This window comes from Leuciscus leuciscus (assembly GCF_965113295.1).
Source record: "Leuciscus leuciscus genome assembly, chromosome: 5".
Taxonomy (NCBI): Eukaryota; Metazoa; Chordata; class Actinopteri; order Cypriniformes; family Leuciscidae; genus Leuciscus; species Leuciscus leuciscus.
Window position 1 is genome coordinate 27112470 of NC_138729.1, and position 14868 is coordinate 27127337.

Consider the following 14868-nt stretch of genomic DNA (forward strand, 5'->3'; position numbering starts at 1 on the left):
GCACAAATAACGTAAAAGCACAAGTGAATCTGTGTCTGGCCTCGGTGTTCATATCTGAAAAAGAGCCACTTAATGAGATTTATTGTAGACCTTGCCGCGGTTGTAGTGGGTGAGGTGTCAGAATTAGTCATTGCCCTACAAGGTTAATTAGGTGATCATGTCTTTAAATAGCAAGATCACATTGCTCTTCATCATAGCTCCTTTCTCCCTCTCTCACCCGTCTCCTTCCCTCTCCTCCATTCTTTTTCCTTCCCGTGGCCAATGCCAGAGCTCGGGGAGCCCCCACTCAGAGAACCTGTCAGCCACTTTAAGAATGCTTGGCGCCCCAATGCAGGGCAAACGGGTAAGTTAGTGCGAAAGTGAAGTTGTCACTCAGCGACAGCAGAGGTGCAGTGTGGGACGGAGGAGCTAACGGCTCCTTTGCTGCTCTGAATCCAGACCATCTGTGGCCCCAGCTGGAGCTCCGGCAATGGTCTGGCACTTGTTCCGTGCCATATTTACAGATCTAAACACAAATGGCTACTGCCTGATTGTTTCACGATTCATTAGTCAGACAAGCTCCAGTCTCTCGCCAGCCCAGCTGTTACAGAGTGAACCTTTGTCACTTAATAGGGCTGATTATAACTTTCCATCAAAAGTATTGATCTCTGGCCCCAGACCTCAATGATAGCTCACAGGAATTGTCAAAAGGTAAAAATAAATCAAAAACAGGTGAAATTATACATATATATTGTATATATGTATATATATATATATATATATATATATATATATACATACATATTACTTATCAACTTATATATATATATATATATATATATATATATAAGTTGATAAGTAATATGTATATATATATATATATATATATATATATATATTATCAACTTATATATATATATATATATATACATATATAATTTCGCCTGTTTTTTATTTATTTTTACCTTTTGACAATTCCTGTGAGCTATCATCGAGGTATATATATAATCAACTTGTATCTTACCTAAATGCCTGTGGCTTATGATGCTCCTCCACCTAAAATAGCGAAGGGAGCAAGAAAGCAAATCTTCAGGTCAAGCGTTTTATTCCACGGAGGCCTATTGATTTCACATTAAGGAACAATAATGGCCCACAGTAAAATAACTCACTGATCTGGGACTCCAGACATGAGTTTGTATTGGCTTTCTGCCATTCTTGATCCTGCTCAACACTATGTGTTTAGATCTCTGTGTCAAAAAGGAGCAGGAAGCATATGGTGGTTTAAATGCCCATCTGCAGGACTGATCAAATCTTCATTTATTACCACTTTGCTTTGTTAACACACTATGATTGATCAGAGCTGAGGAAATCAGGCGACACACTTCAGAGGAAGGAATGTCGTGTTTAACATAATGGGAGTAAATGAGAGGAAGAGAATACTTCAAAGAATCTCCTCCTCTCTCTCATACTAGACAACAGCAAGAATGCCTTTACGCTGCCTGAAGACTGAGGCTTGCACGCTAGACTAAGCATTTCATGCCTCAGAACCTTAAATAAGATATTTAATTAACATGTTATCAGCTAATTAGTTCATATTGATTAATGCACTATTAATTTTCTGCAGACTCAAATGAGTCTTTAATGACTACTGGACATCAAAGTACCGGTTGTATAATTAGTGACACAAGGCTTTTTCAGTCATTCGAAATGTTGGACATAAAATAGCATTAAAAATTCAATTATATTTTACACACAAGGGAAAAGAAAGCAAAAAATGTATTAATATAAGCTAAAGCTTCTTAAAGAAGAAAATAAATCACCACCAATAATTTTTTTTTTTAAACTGTCCTGTCATTTTGGTTGTATCTGAAAACCACAATTAGTTTTCAATCTGTCTTCATTCAGTAATCATTAAATCAATTATTTGTCTGCATATAACTTCACGGTGGGCTATCAGTCATCAGGTGCTGTTTGATCTTCAGGGACAGATGCATGACAAAGTTAATCCAGTTCTGTACACTGCCATTGCACTTGAACTTGGCTCTTGTCCCCATGTAACCCCAGAGACACTGGACTGAATGGACTCTGTGCATATACACAGCTGCAGGAATCAAAAATACAGATGTCCAAAATGACCACTCTGACCTCTTTTTCTCTTAGTGCTGAAATCAAAAATGCATTGAAGACTTTCAGCATCTGTGCAAAATGTTGCACTGTCAAGCTTAAAGGGGCATCAGTTCAGGATGGCTTACAATCTTATAATTTCCTCTTCTTCAGTCCCACGTAAGTGCGATGTCTCAAATGGTCCAAAGTGCATTCTACAGGGACCCTTCTGCCTCCAGTGCATCTGTCATGATGGTGACAGTTCCGGCCCCTCACACTGTTCTAAGTGATGTCTTCAGTATGCCTGCTTAGGAAATAATTGATGGGGTGCTTGGGATTTTTTAAGGCGAGGAGCCGTTAAGCATCCACTGAAGGAGCAGTTCTAATGTGACGCGTGATTCACTCTTTAGTGAGTCATAAAGGCCGTGACAGAATAACAGAGATCCCTCGCTAATCAGCCACTGATGCATTCCCTCAAATTTAGCCTAAAAAAGAAATGACGTTGTGAGCGTCTAATGGGTTTGTTCCGTGCCACAAGAGGAGAATAATAAAGATAATTATGAATATGCTCAGTAAGACCTATTTAAATTGACTGATACACTTTTTTGTATCAGGTTAGATGTGAACTATTTACCAACAATACCAAGCTCATTCAAAAATAACTTCTGGATTTCTTTAGAATTTTTTTACAGAACAGAGGAATACTTTGATGTAAGAACCAAGACATGCAATTAGCACAAAAAATATGATTGATTAAAAAAACAAAATAACTCAGCTGAACGGATGAACAAATGAATGAATGAACGAATGGGGCCAAAATAGGCAAATAAAAGAACATTTTGCTCTATCACACCAATCAGCCCCCACAGCACCCGCATCACTACATCCTGGCCCAGTGAAAACATGTTCCAGTGCAGAGGTGTAGCATACTGGCACTGAATCTCATTGCCTTCCATTGGTGTTATTGTCCATCAGGCCGAATGAAAAGGAGGAAAGGCTGCAGTACCTTCCCAGCAGATGGACACCAAATATGTGCATGATTTATCTGCCCAGTGATTAACTGTGAGAAACAACACCCCACCACATGGGTGAGATATATTCATGAAAATGCATTTATTAAAAAAAAAAGAGCAGAAGATGAAAAAAGAGAGAGAGAACGATTATTGTGTTTGAAGCCGAACTCAACAGATGAGTCAATAAAACAGCTTAAATTGACAAGCGCTTGTTATATGGACGGCATTAACGCTAGCAGATGGAGCTACAACAACTCTGCATCATGCTGATGGACTGTGGAAAGAAGAGTGGGAGTCCCTGAAATGTGTTGTATTGCATTTGAAATATCACAAATGCATCTCTTAATTAAATCTGTCAACTCAGAAAGTTTTTCATTAATTATTTCTTATTCGACTACTTGAGTTATTTTTATTTATGTAATCATTTCATATAGTGAGTGGGACAGAAAGAAACATTTCACCACCTGAGGCGTTTTTAAGCCATTGACAGGTTGTAACAGGGATTTGGCTACTGCTGAAACACAGATAAATATCCACCATTATTTCCACCAGTGTGTCTGGCTTTTGGACGTGAGATGCTCTGGTCTTTGGCAAAGTATCGGGGAACATCAGCTCAAAATGCTAATTAATTATTCACTAACAATATCCAATTAAAAATGAGAGGATTAGTTTTGTTTTCGGCTGTTGTTATTTGGAGAAGTTTTGCAGGGTCCAAATTAATGAGATGGAAACCAAAATGCACTGTCTGAGGAAGTAAAGTCGTTGTGGATTTTTAACCTGGAATGGTAGTAACTGATTATATGCAATCTTGATAAAGTAATCAGATTCCAAAAAGTGACTACTTGTTATAAGATTATATTACTTTTTAATATACTCAGAAAATTATTGCAAAGATACTGCAAATTATTCAGAATTAATTGATTCTTCCAAATTCTTCTTTTATTTTTTAAATGTTCCTCTTTCAAAAGTTTTGTGGAATTGTACACACGGACTGGCCACTAGTCAGGTGACTATAATGTAAAATATAGAGGCCGCCCAGCATAAACAAATAAAACATTTAATCTTTTTTTAGTTAGTGCTTTATTTAAATGTTTTTATTTTCCAAATATGTATTAATTAGAATTTTACTTTTTTAAGATTTAATTATTAACTTTTCAAAAACTTGTGAACCCCCTGTAGTTCCTTCAAAACGGTCAAACATCAATAAGTATAAGAAAGGTTAGTGAATATCTGAGTAATATCGGAGAAAAAAAAGGAGATGAAATTTATTGCAAAAGGTAATTAATATATATATATATGCAGTGCTGGTCAGAATTATTTGCCCCCTTGGTAAATATGATTAAAGATGGCTATAAAAAATAAATCTGCATTGTTAATCCTTTTGATATTTTATTTTAAAAATTAGCAAAAATCTAACCTTCCATTGAAGTAAAATAATTGAAAGTGTTCAATTGAAATCACATTATGAAATAAATAATGCCCCCCCCCCCCCCCCCCCCCCCCCCTCCTATTTACCAAGGGGGCAAATAATTCTCACCAGCACTGTATATATATATATATATATATATGTATATATATATATATGTATATATATATATGTATTAATTACATTTTGCAATAAATTTCATCTCCTTTTTTTTCTCAGATATTACTCAGATATTCACTAACCTTTCTTATACTGGACAACCGGAAACCAATTTATTTCTCCCCTGCCTCCAGCACCATCGTGCTCCTCTCTAAATATCCATTGGATATTGGCTGCCAAAATGAGGGCGAGAGAGAAAGCATTATACCTAATGGTGCTTCCCTCAGAGTTGCTGAGTGTGAGACCTGGCGTGAAACAGAGATATATGACCAGCGTGTCTGTGTTACCGAGATGATGCATGAACTCAACTGTGAAGATGGACCACTGCATGAAGGTCAGTGCTCAACCCCGGAGGTCCTGCAGTACTGCAGACATGCCACCCTCCTGCCCGGTCCAAAAGTCATTTGGAAGGAGACACCTGCTATTCGCAATCATATTGCAGGCACACGGTGAGAATATGAATATTTCATATCTTAGAGTTGGTGTCAATTATTCAGATAACCCCCACTTGCAGGCTAAATTAATTATGTTGATAGAACGAGAATAGATTTTTGGAGGTTAATATGATAATGTTTATATTGAGTATGGCGTGATGGATACGAGTCATTACTATTAATTGAATTAATGACAGAACAGAGACATGAGGGTCATTTTGTCTTTGTATGTTAGAATGTAGCCTACTATGCTGTATGTCAGTATTGTATTACACAGCTTCTCACCAAATAAGTAAAGGTGGACTTTTTTAATTTGAGCTAATAATTTTTTAAATAATTGTTCCTATTATCTTAAAGCTTCCACCAAGAAATAAAAAAATTAAAGCCTGCATTAAATCAAAATGGGCCCTATTCACTTTGTATACACACATTCTAGTCTTGTGATGCACAATTAATCTGGGTTACACTTTATTTGGTAATACTTTTGGTAGCCCTCAACCAAACCCTAATCCTACCCTAACCCAATAGTAAGTACATGTAGTTAATTCATATACAAGTACTCAGTACTTAAATATATAATTACACTGTAACAATGACACCTTAAAATAAAGTGTAACCTAACCCCCTTTATTTTAAGGTGACGTAGTTAAATTTGTACTTACTCAAATAAGTACTGAGTAAAATTAATATTAATGGTTACAGTTAGGTTTAGGGTGGTTTAGTGTTGGTTACTTGTAATGATGCATACTTTACTGTTATTTACTATAGTAAGTAGGCCTACATGTAGGAAAGTGTAACCATATCTCCTTAAAATTAAGTGTGAACCTTAATCTGTAATTAATCCACATAACAATTAAGTCACACACACAAAAAAATGTTTGTCTTCATAGTCTTTAGTCAAAATTAGAAAATTAGCTTCCGCTCTGGAATGGCGTTCCTTCTCTGGTGACGTCAGTTTGACGGCTTTGGAAGAATATCCTTAACCATTCTAACTGCCAGTCTGCTGTGAGTTAAAGATGGCGATGAGGTAACAGTCATTTAGTGTATTCCAGACTTTAGATCAATGTTTTTTAGCTCCAGTCCTGGACCCATCTGATGTCTCACAAATTAAAACACCTGATTCAAATCATCAGCTGGATTGGAGAAAGAATGTCTAAAGCATTGACAGGCACAATGGACCATTTTCACAGAACTGCAATTTTGACATCTTTCTCTCTCCTGACTGCTGATCTCTTTACATTGTTGCCCCATTCTTGCAAAGTTGTGGAAACGCAATAGTGCTATTCACAAACTCTGTTTGCTATAATCTCCATTTCTTTATAGAAGTTTACCCTACTATAGTTTACTTTTGCGTTCCAAACACAGAAATGTGAAAAAGGTCCCTTAGGAAACATCTGAGCTCAGAATGCCATGATTGACCAATCAAAATCCAGTATTCCAGTGAGACCTGTAAACAAAATAGAATAACTGCAGTTTATTTTGAGAACAGTGGTGCATTCCTGCTGAATATAATGCTAAATTTAGGTCCTCTCTGCAAGAATTTGATCAATGACCTTGTCCAGCTCTCAATGCTGGGATAGTTCAAAGTTACTAAATGTTTAACCTGCTGGGTAGGAGTTTCTGTCTCAGAAAAGCTTAATTAGCTAATTAAAGTTCTTCTTCATTAAACAAAATGAGAAAGGAATAGAGATCGAGTGGTTGGTGTTTCACAGATGTCCGCCGACATTATTAACTGCCAGTAATCCCACATGTAGTTGCTTAACAAGGAATTGTCTGGAGCGTAGGAGCATCCGTCCCTTTATAAAAGCTTATACTTCAAGGGTCTGTGTAATGCATGGATTTTTGTACAACCCCTAAGCCAACATGTCAGATCTTTAAAATCCTATTCACCAGCCAGATCCTGCGAATGAATTTCCTCTCTGTCTCATCACAGCGTTATGCGGTACAGCCTCCTCTGATTCATATTAGCTCATCATACTTAATCTTGAGTAAAATTTCCTAGTCTGTGCTAAATGACTTGCAGCCTTCATAGAGAAGAGATATTTATTTTTCTCATGGCTAATGACCTGTCCCTTGGACCCACCCTCTGATGGTTATTTACTAGGGCCCAGATGCTTGGGCTCAAAATGAGTGGTTATGTCAGCAGGGGCCATCCGTCAAGGCTTCTTCCTGATTGAATCTGAGAGATCCCATTGACATTGACTCTGTGACTTTTAAGGCCATTACCTACCGCCACTGCAAAATGATCGCCTCATCATCACTTGTGAGCTGACAGCTGATTAGCAACAAATTACCATCAGGAAGGCGCTCTGACATCCAGGGGGGAACAAAGCAGTCGAGAAACAGTCTGAAGTAATAGGCCGCGTCTGGGTTGCAGCGGTAGGTGTTGTATACGTCATTAATCTTATGATAATGTTGTTTGTTTACAGAAAGAGCAATGCAGCTGTTGTTAAAGTGTGGTTGGTATGTATTCCAGATTACTGACGAGAGACACAATTTACAAATAGTATAAAAAGAAGACAGTCAAAGATGTGTCAGTGTTCTGTCTCACACTGTTTGAAGGTTCATCAGGAGAGTCAGGGGACAATTTCAATAAATCATTATCCATCCAGTATGTTCAGCACTTTGTTGAAATACATACAAATTCCACATGTAGTAAAGACAGACTCACTTCTGCATGCTTATGTGTGCATTTTTGCTCGAGTGTATTAGTGAGGTCTTTTCTTAACAGCTGTCAAAGATTTCCTCTAGGAGCCGTATGATCTCTGATGAGTGGAGATAGTCCATTTAGTGGCTGGGATTCATTTTTAATGTCTCTGGTGATCTGAAACTCTTTTAATTGTACAAAGCTCCCATTGCACCTAGAGTGGAGAAGTGCATTTCCCTTTTCATCTTACTTTCAGAATCTGAGCTGAAGTGATTGAAGTACCTTGATGGTGATTTTCTGTCCTATTTTAAAGCCCACGAAGACACTTCACTGTTGCAGTGTGCTTGCATACATACCCACCAACCAACTGCTTTATCTGTAAAAGCAAAATCCCTTGACTTGAGCTCCCAGTTATCAAAAACTGGTATATACTGTAGCTTAAATAAAGACAAATATGAACTCTATGTTAACTCTGAACTATATATGAACTTACTTTTTTTTTTTTTTATCTTTCTCACCACCATGATTTAAACTTTATTAGGTCTTGTTCATGCAGAAAAAAAAGTTTATCTGATGTTTAGATTTTTTCTGAAATTATGTTTTATTAACAAAGTTCAGGAGGAGCACGTTGAGATAATTAACACAATAAACATGAGTGGAGAGCATTCAGGTAATCAATCCAATTAATGATAAGAGGTATATACAGCAGACTTACCTCTGTTTGTTGACAGTTTATCAGCATTCCTCCTCCACCCCATCTCCACACTTTTAGTTCTAACTATTCCTTGCACGGGGAGGAGAACTCTGGGTTTGGGCCAAATTCCAAACTCGGATCCCTCCCCCAGACAGCACGCCAAATATGCACTCTATCTAATTATATGTAAGTGTGAATTTGTGAATGGAGAGAAAATTCAGTTTTTACAAGCCTGATCCAAACCACCTTTGTACAGAAAATGTTTAGAATTTCTCTAGCTGTAGTTCAAACAGTAGAGTATAGCAATTACAATGCCAAAGGTCATGGGTTCAATTCCCAATGCCATGCATGCATTGAAGAAAAAATAAATAAAAATACATTGAATGCGATGTAAGTCAGTTTGTATAAAAATGTAAATCTAATTAATAAGATCAGATTATTTTTACCGTTTTATCATCACTCAAAAATGCAAATGCCTCAATAAAATATAGCATATCGGCCTTTTCAGTACTCAGTAGAGTACGAACAATTTTAATCCTGCTTTCATGAAAAATGGCGAAGCATCCATTGCTAAAGTCTCACTCACGATGAACCACATGAGTTTTCATCTTTACTAAGACAACCAGCGTGGACAAGCAACTACAGTACATGTAACAAAAAAAAATCAGATCTGGCCAATCTAAAAAAAGAATCACTCTATCAATCAGTCAGTCTAAAAAATTCAGAGTACAGGATGCATTTCAGATCATCACTGTGGCTCCTCAAGCACTGCTATGCATCTGCTGCCTGTTCAATAATTGTTGGCCCTTCATGGATGGGCTTAGAGAGGCTTAGGGACGAGGGTCTGTCTCAGGGCCCCTTGACACCAGTCAGTAGTTGGAACAGTGATGGAGTTCCCCATAGCTTATAGTACACTGGCATGTCTGACACTCCATCAGGGCAATGCTTGCCTTAGTAAAGCTGACAATGTGGCCGCCCTGGGACTAGCCGTGCACATGCTAAATTTCCATTTGTCTCTCTCAGTGGAGATCCTGGGCTGTATTTCAAAACATAGCAGCGCTGTCATACCGAGATGCTACCAACAACACGAGGCCCCTCATAAAACATAATATCCGAAGAAGCGCCGCAGATACGGCCGAGGAGGCCTTGTCAATCCAAACGGCCTTCTTGTAAGTGACTTCTCTGTCAGAGACTGGACAGCCACCACATAAACACATTTCAGGGTGAAATGATAGGTTGCCCTGTTGAAAACACAACATGGACCACGATATAAGCTGCACAGAGGGTAATAGAGCTGTAAATGCAGTCCTACATTATGTTGATTTCAAGTCGTCCTTGTGGCCAAAGGCCATTACTAAACATTTCAAATGTGTCTAAAGAAATGTGGGGCGTGAGCCCAAGTTGTAAGGTAAAACTATGCAAAACGAAGACATATTTGATTGTCTGATTTTGGGATGAAATAATAAATTGCTATCGTCTTTTTTCTTTTTCTTCTGGGTACACGCATCATCAGAGAAGAGAAAAAATTCTCTATTATAAATTTTTCAAGGCTTGTACCTTGGAACCTATTTCATGGTTTGCGTTCTCGAGCCACCAGGCACTGTTTTGTGCAAATGAGCGGCCGGATCGCATTAAGGGTTTTCTGTTAGAACAGTGTCGTGTTAGCGGCCACTAAGTTAATAACTAATGATCATTGCAACGGAAGTGAATCAATCAAAACTAACTTTAGCTGGACAATAACTTTATTCTAGAGCTGCTGTCAAGCCAAAACAATCTCTGTTAGGCTACTTTAATTTCCTATTATCACTGTAAAGCTATTTGAAACAATCTATATTATTAAAGCGCTATATAAATGAAGGTGACTTGACTTGACTTGATTGTCCTTAAAAATTTAAGGCAGTTTTTTTGTAACAGTGTCATTTATAATAAACACTACAATTTTACTAAAAAACAAAACAAAGCAAGAATGGTCCATTTTGATGTTTATGTGACTAAAAAAATATTAGGGCTAGTCATATTTCACATCTAACCGATCCATTAATCTTGGCACCAACCAATCAAATATAGCCTATATACTGATTAATAAAGCAAATGTATGTTCTATATTAAAAATGTATTTAGACAGTTTGATTCATAGATCTAAATGTAGATATATCTACATATAGATTTATACACAACAACCCACAAACATTTGAATTTTGATGTCTTATATTATGATAAAATCCTAATTAGATTTCAATTGCATTTCATTTTAATCGATGATGCCATAGTGTTCCTAGATATTATCTCAATCCTTGTGCATAGCCATTGTGTGTTGGAAATGAAGGTCCCAATTTGAATGCCTGGTAAGGTATGGGACAGAATCCCTCTCCTTTCAACCCCAACAGAGAGAGAAGAGAGAGAGAGAGAGAGAGAGAGAGAGAGAGAGAGAGAGAGAGAGAGAGAGAGAGAGAGAGAGAGAGAGAGAGAGAGAGAGAGAGAGTACTCTGTATGCGTTATGTCCACATTGACGTGTCAAGTGTTAGATTAACTGCCCTCTCAAGCTCCTTTTATTTCCCTGTTCCAAGGCAACGCTCATTTACATAAACAGATAATCCCTGATAAAAAATTCCATTAGACAAAGGTGAAATGGATCAATTTTGTCTGCCAAGATAAATCTTACATTTTACACCGACAGGGTCATTACCCAGGCCACATTTCAGAAATAATGTATTTAAAAATCAGCCGATAGCAGCCATTTCCAGGTTTCCAATTACCTTTAAGAAAAGCTTATTCTGTGGACAATAAAGCACATTACGGCACAATATGATACAGTCCATAAAGATCACACTGTTTGATGAGAGGTGAGAGAAAGCTCAGCATATTTAGGGGGAATGTCACAACCCCACGTTCCCACAGACGGCTCTCTGCAGGTGCCAGGCAAATGTTCTATTACCCCAGTCCAAATAGATTAACAGTCCTGTTAAAAAATAAACAGTATTTTTCCTCCGTTTTCTTCCGCCTACACCCCTCTGTCCTTCTCAGCTGATGAAAGGTGGTAGATTGACAGGGGGTTGCAAGGTGATGCCACCAGCGCTGGAGAGAAAGAGAGAATGAAAATCTCATTAGTCTCTCCTTCCACCCCAATTCCCAGACCCCCCTAACTGACCTTGAGACACCCCCACCTACCCAGTCATCCCTCCCCTCCCCGGTTGAGGTGAATCCCTTGCATCGCCTTGGGTCTTCTCGGAGCTCGGAGCGCTGCTGCCGCTGAGGTCAGACGCTGGCGCTGCTGAATTAGTGCCAATCCCGCAAACAAGCCTGGGCGTGAGGTAGTCCTGTGGCGGGAGGAGAAACAGGGCCTTGGAGGGCAGACGGCCCTCCCTCCCCTCCGCCGTACTGTCTCTTGCTCTCCCCTCCATATCAGGGAAAAGCAGCAGGTCCTAGACAGTCTACCTCAATCACGGCCGTCCACGTGCAAGGATGCATCAACAACATCAGCGTAATTCGGTCGCTCAAGAGAAGGCTGTATAATTTCATTGGCATCTGTGCTAGATGGAGTTATCGTCCACAAATGAAAAAAGAATCATCATTTATGCCCCGTGATGGGAGAAATCCATTACTGTGGGTTTGCCAGCTAATGCTAATCTTTGCAATGAAATGACCCCTAGAATAAAAACAATAATTCAGTCGTCTAGTGTTGGAAGCCAGAATGACAAAACACATTTCACATTTCTGTGATAAGGGTCAAAGCTCTCAAATAAGAAATGTATTTCTATTCATAAGTATTAAATGCCTTAAAATGTGTTTGACAATTGACTCTCGTTGCATTGAGCTTGTCTGAGCTAGTTCTTACTCACATTTGTTTTATTACAAACTAATTAATACATTTAGTTTCAGATTCCCCATTGTGTTTGAAAATGTTTCCACAGGACTCTGATTGTATGAAATATTCTATTCAAAAGTGAAGGAAAGATTCTAGGCCATTTAAATAGCATAGATGAGCGGTGACGGTAAGTAAATGAGTTACCACAGTACCATCTAGTGGATATTCTTAGATCTACAGATCCACAGTGAACACTAGACTTCAGGTCGGCACCTGGTCGGCACACGAGAACCGTCATGTCTTTTGAGACACTTTAAAAATAAAAATAAATCAGTTTTAGCAGAATTGTGTTAATTTAATTTTATAAAATGTTATTAAATAATTCAATTTAAAGTGATTCAAATATTAAATTATCAATGTCAGCAATTCCATTCAGACTTGTATGCTTTTAGCTTTTAACGTTGACTAATAACTGCTTAAATGTAGTTTATGTTCTCCGTGAATTTATTTTACAAATACAAACTGTATAGTAGCCTACATTGAATGTAGAGTATGATTTTTTTGTAAAAAAACAAACAAAAACTGTTGTGTAGCAGAAAATAGTTACAGGGTGACACCTACAGGAGGAAATATGATTTCACTCAGTTTTCCCTCTTTGCAAATTCTAGCATTTACGCTAAAATACCAATTTTAATCATTAAAAATGTACATTACGCAAAGAAGTTCAGCATTTGTCGAGCATTTTTAGTAAAAAAAAAGAAAAGAAAAAAAAAGATGATTGAAAGTCATATTGTTCTATAATGTGATTTTTTTTTTGCTTTCAGTATCATAATTATGGTCGATCTCAAAATACATTTTTAATAATAAATGTAAAAAAAAATATTAAAAAAACACACACAACAGAACTTTATTGGTGAACCAATTCCCCCTCAACAGCTGGTCTTTAAATCCTTGAATATTCTATTTATTTTACGTCATCAAAGAAAAAAAGGGCTTTGTAATGGCAATATGTATTAATAATAATTTTTATAACGAAGTGCGTATTTGCCATTGTTAGAGGGGTTAAAAAAAAAACAACTAATAATAAGTACCCAGAGCCAAAAAGCTTAGTCTGCTTGAGTCCCATAGCCAGGCTTAAGATTTTCCCCATAAATGAGGATTTAGAGTATTTTATGCTGACAGAAAAAGTGACACACAGCAAACAGTCATTAATGTCACAAGATATTAATCTCGTTCCATCAAATGCTAAATGCGGAAGAACAATAGTATTGTCTGACCTAATCTCTTGCTTATTTTGGAAATTGTTTTCCCTTTCTTTTGGCTTCTGGGGAATTATAGTCTTGGGGCCAGATGTACATCTTATTGAAGAGATAATTGTAAGTGAAAAAAGAGGATGCCTTTATATTAAAGCTCAATTCCTCCCAATATTGTTATGCAGATGGAACTTTCACTAAGCTAAAATCTCTGATCATTGCCTCAATTGAACTTCTGTGAAGCAGGAACAAAATTATGAACACAATAAAAGACTGTTAGTACATATAGTTCAAATGTATTTCATGTGGTAACATGCCAATTAACTGATTTTGATAAAGTCAGAATTATTATTTCATATGACTGAGTACATTGGGTTATAGGTTATACATATTGCAATTGCTATAAATTAGGCATAATTACATGCAACTAACCCTAAACCAACCCCTATTCCTAAAACTTACCCTATAGTAAGTACAGTTAATAATTTTTACTCAGTATTTAGATGTGTAATTACATTGTAACACAGACATATTAATGTGTAACCCAATTGATGCTTATAGGTAACAACCGAATATATTCACTTACAGAGCAAGTCAGTGCACTAATAGTATTAGTCATTTACCTGCATTGTAATTAAGATTTATGTTCATGTGAAATCTAGTAGATCTGGACAAGGGCCTCTTTTGGGTTTTATGAAATTATGACTATTTCTTTTCCACTATTCACACAAATACAAGTGAATGATAGGTGCAATCTGAGGATAGGTAAAAAGGGGTTAAAAAAAATTGAATTAGTCTAGTTATTCCTTTGAGGAAAAGCGTGCCAAGTGACATTTGAAACTGCATGTGGTCTTGTTTTTGCTCAAAAACACAAAACTGCCTGTGCCATTTTGCATCAAGGCCGGTGCAGTGGCCTGCTTGACTTCCCACTGTTCAGGAACCGGCGGCAAAGGCCTCGTCAGATGGCTCCTGAGCTCTCTCAAAGTGTCAGCTCCCCAAAATAGTCTTGTGACCAGACTACAGACACCAAACAAACAAAGGCACTCTGATCGTGTAAGTATCAGTCTGAGTGCTCCCGAAGCCTCCCTCCGTTCCCCGTATCGTGTTAATCAGTCTCCAGGGAGCGGGATCGGACACGACACACATCCTATTGGAGCAAAGTGTGGTGTCTCCCGCCTGCGAGCTGGACTTCGGTGCAGGTTGCGGTGGAAACGTTGATGTGCACCCTCTGTGTGGACGGCAAGGACAGAGGCACGGCGGCAGCAGATGTCTCGTGGCGGAGATTATAAATAAAAGCGATCAGAGCAGGGGAGCACTGACGGGCCTTAGCGAGGCCGCTGTCACGGTGGCAATGT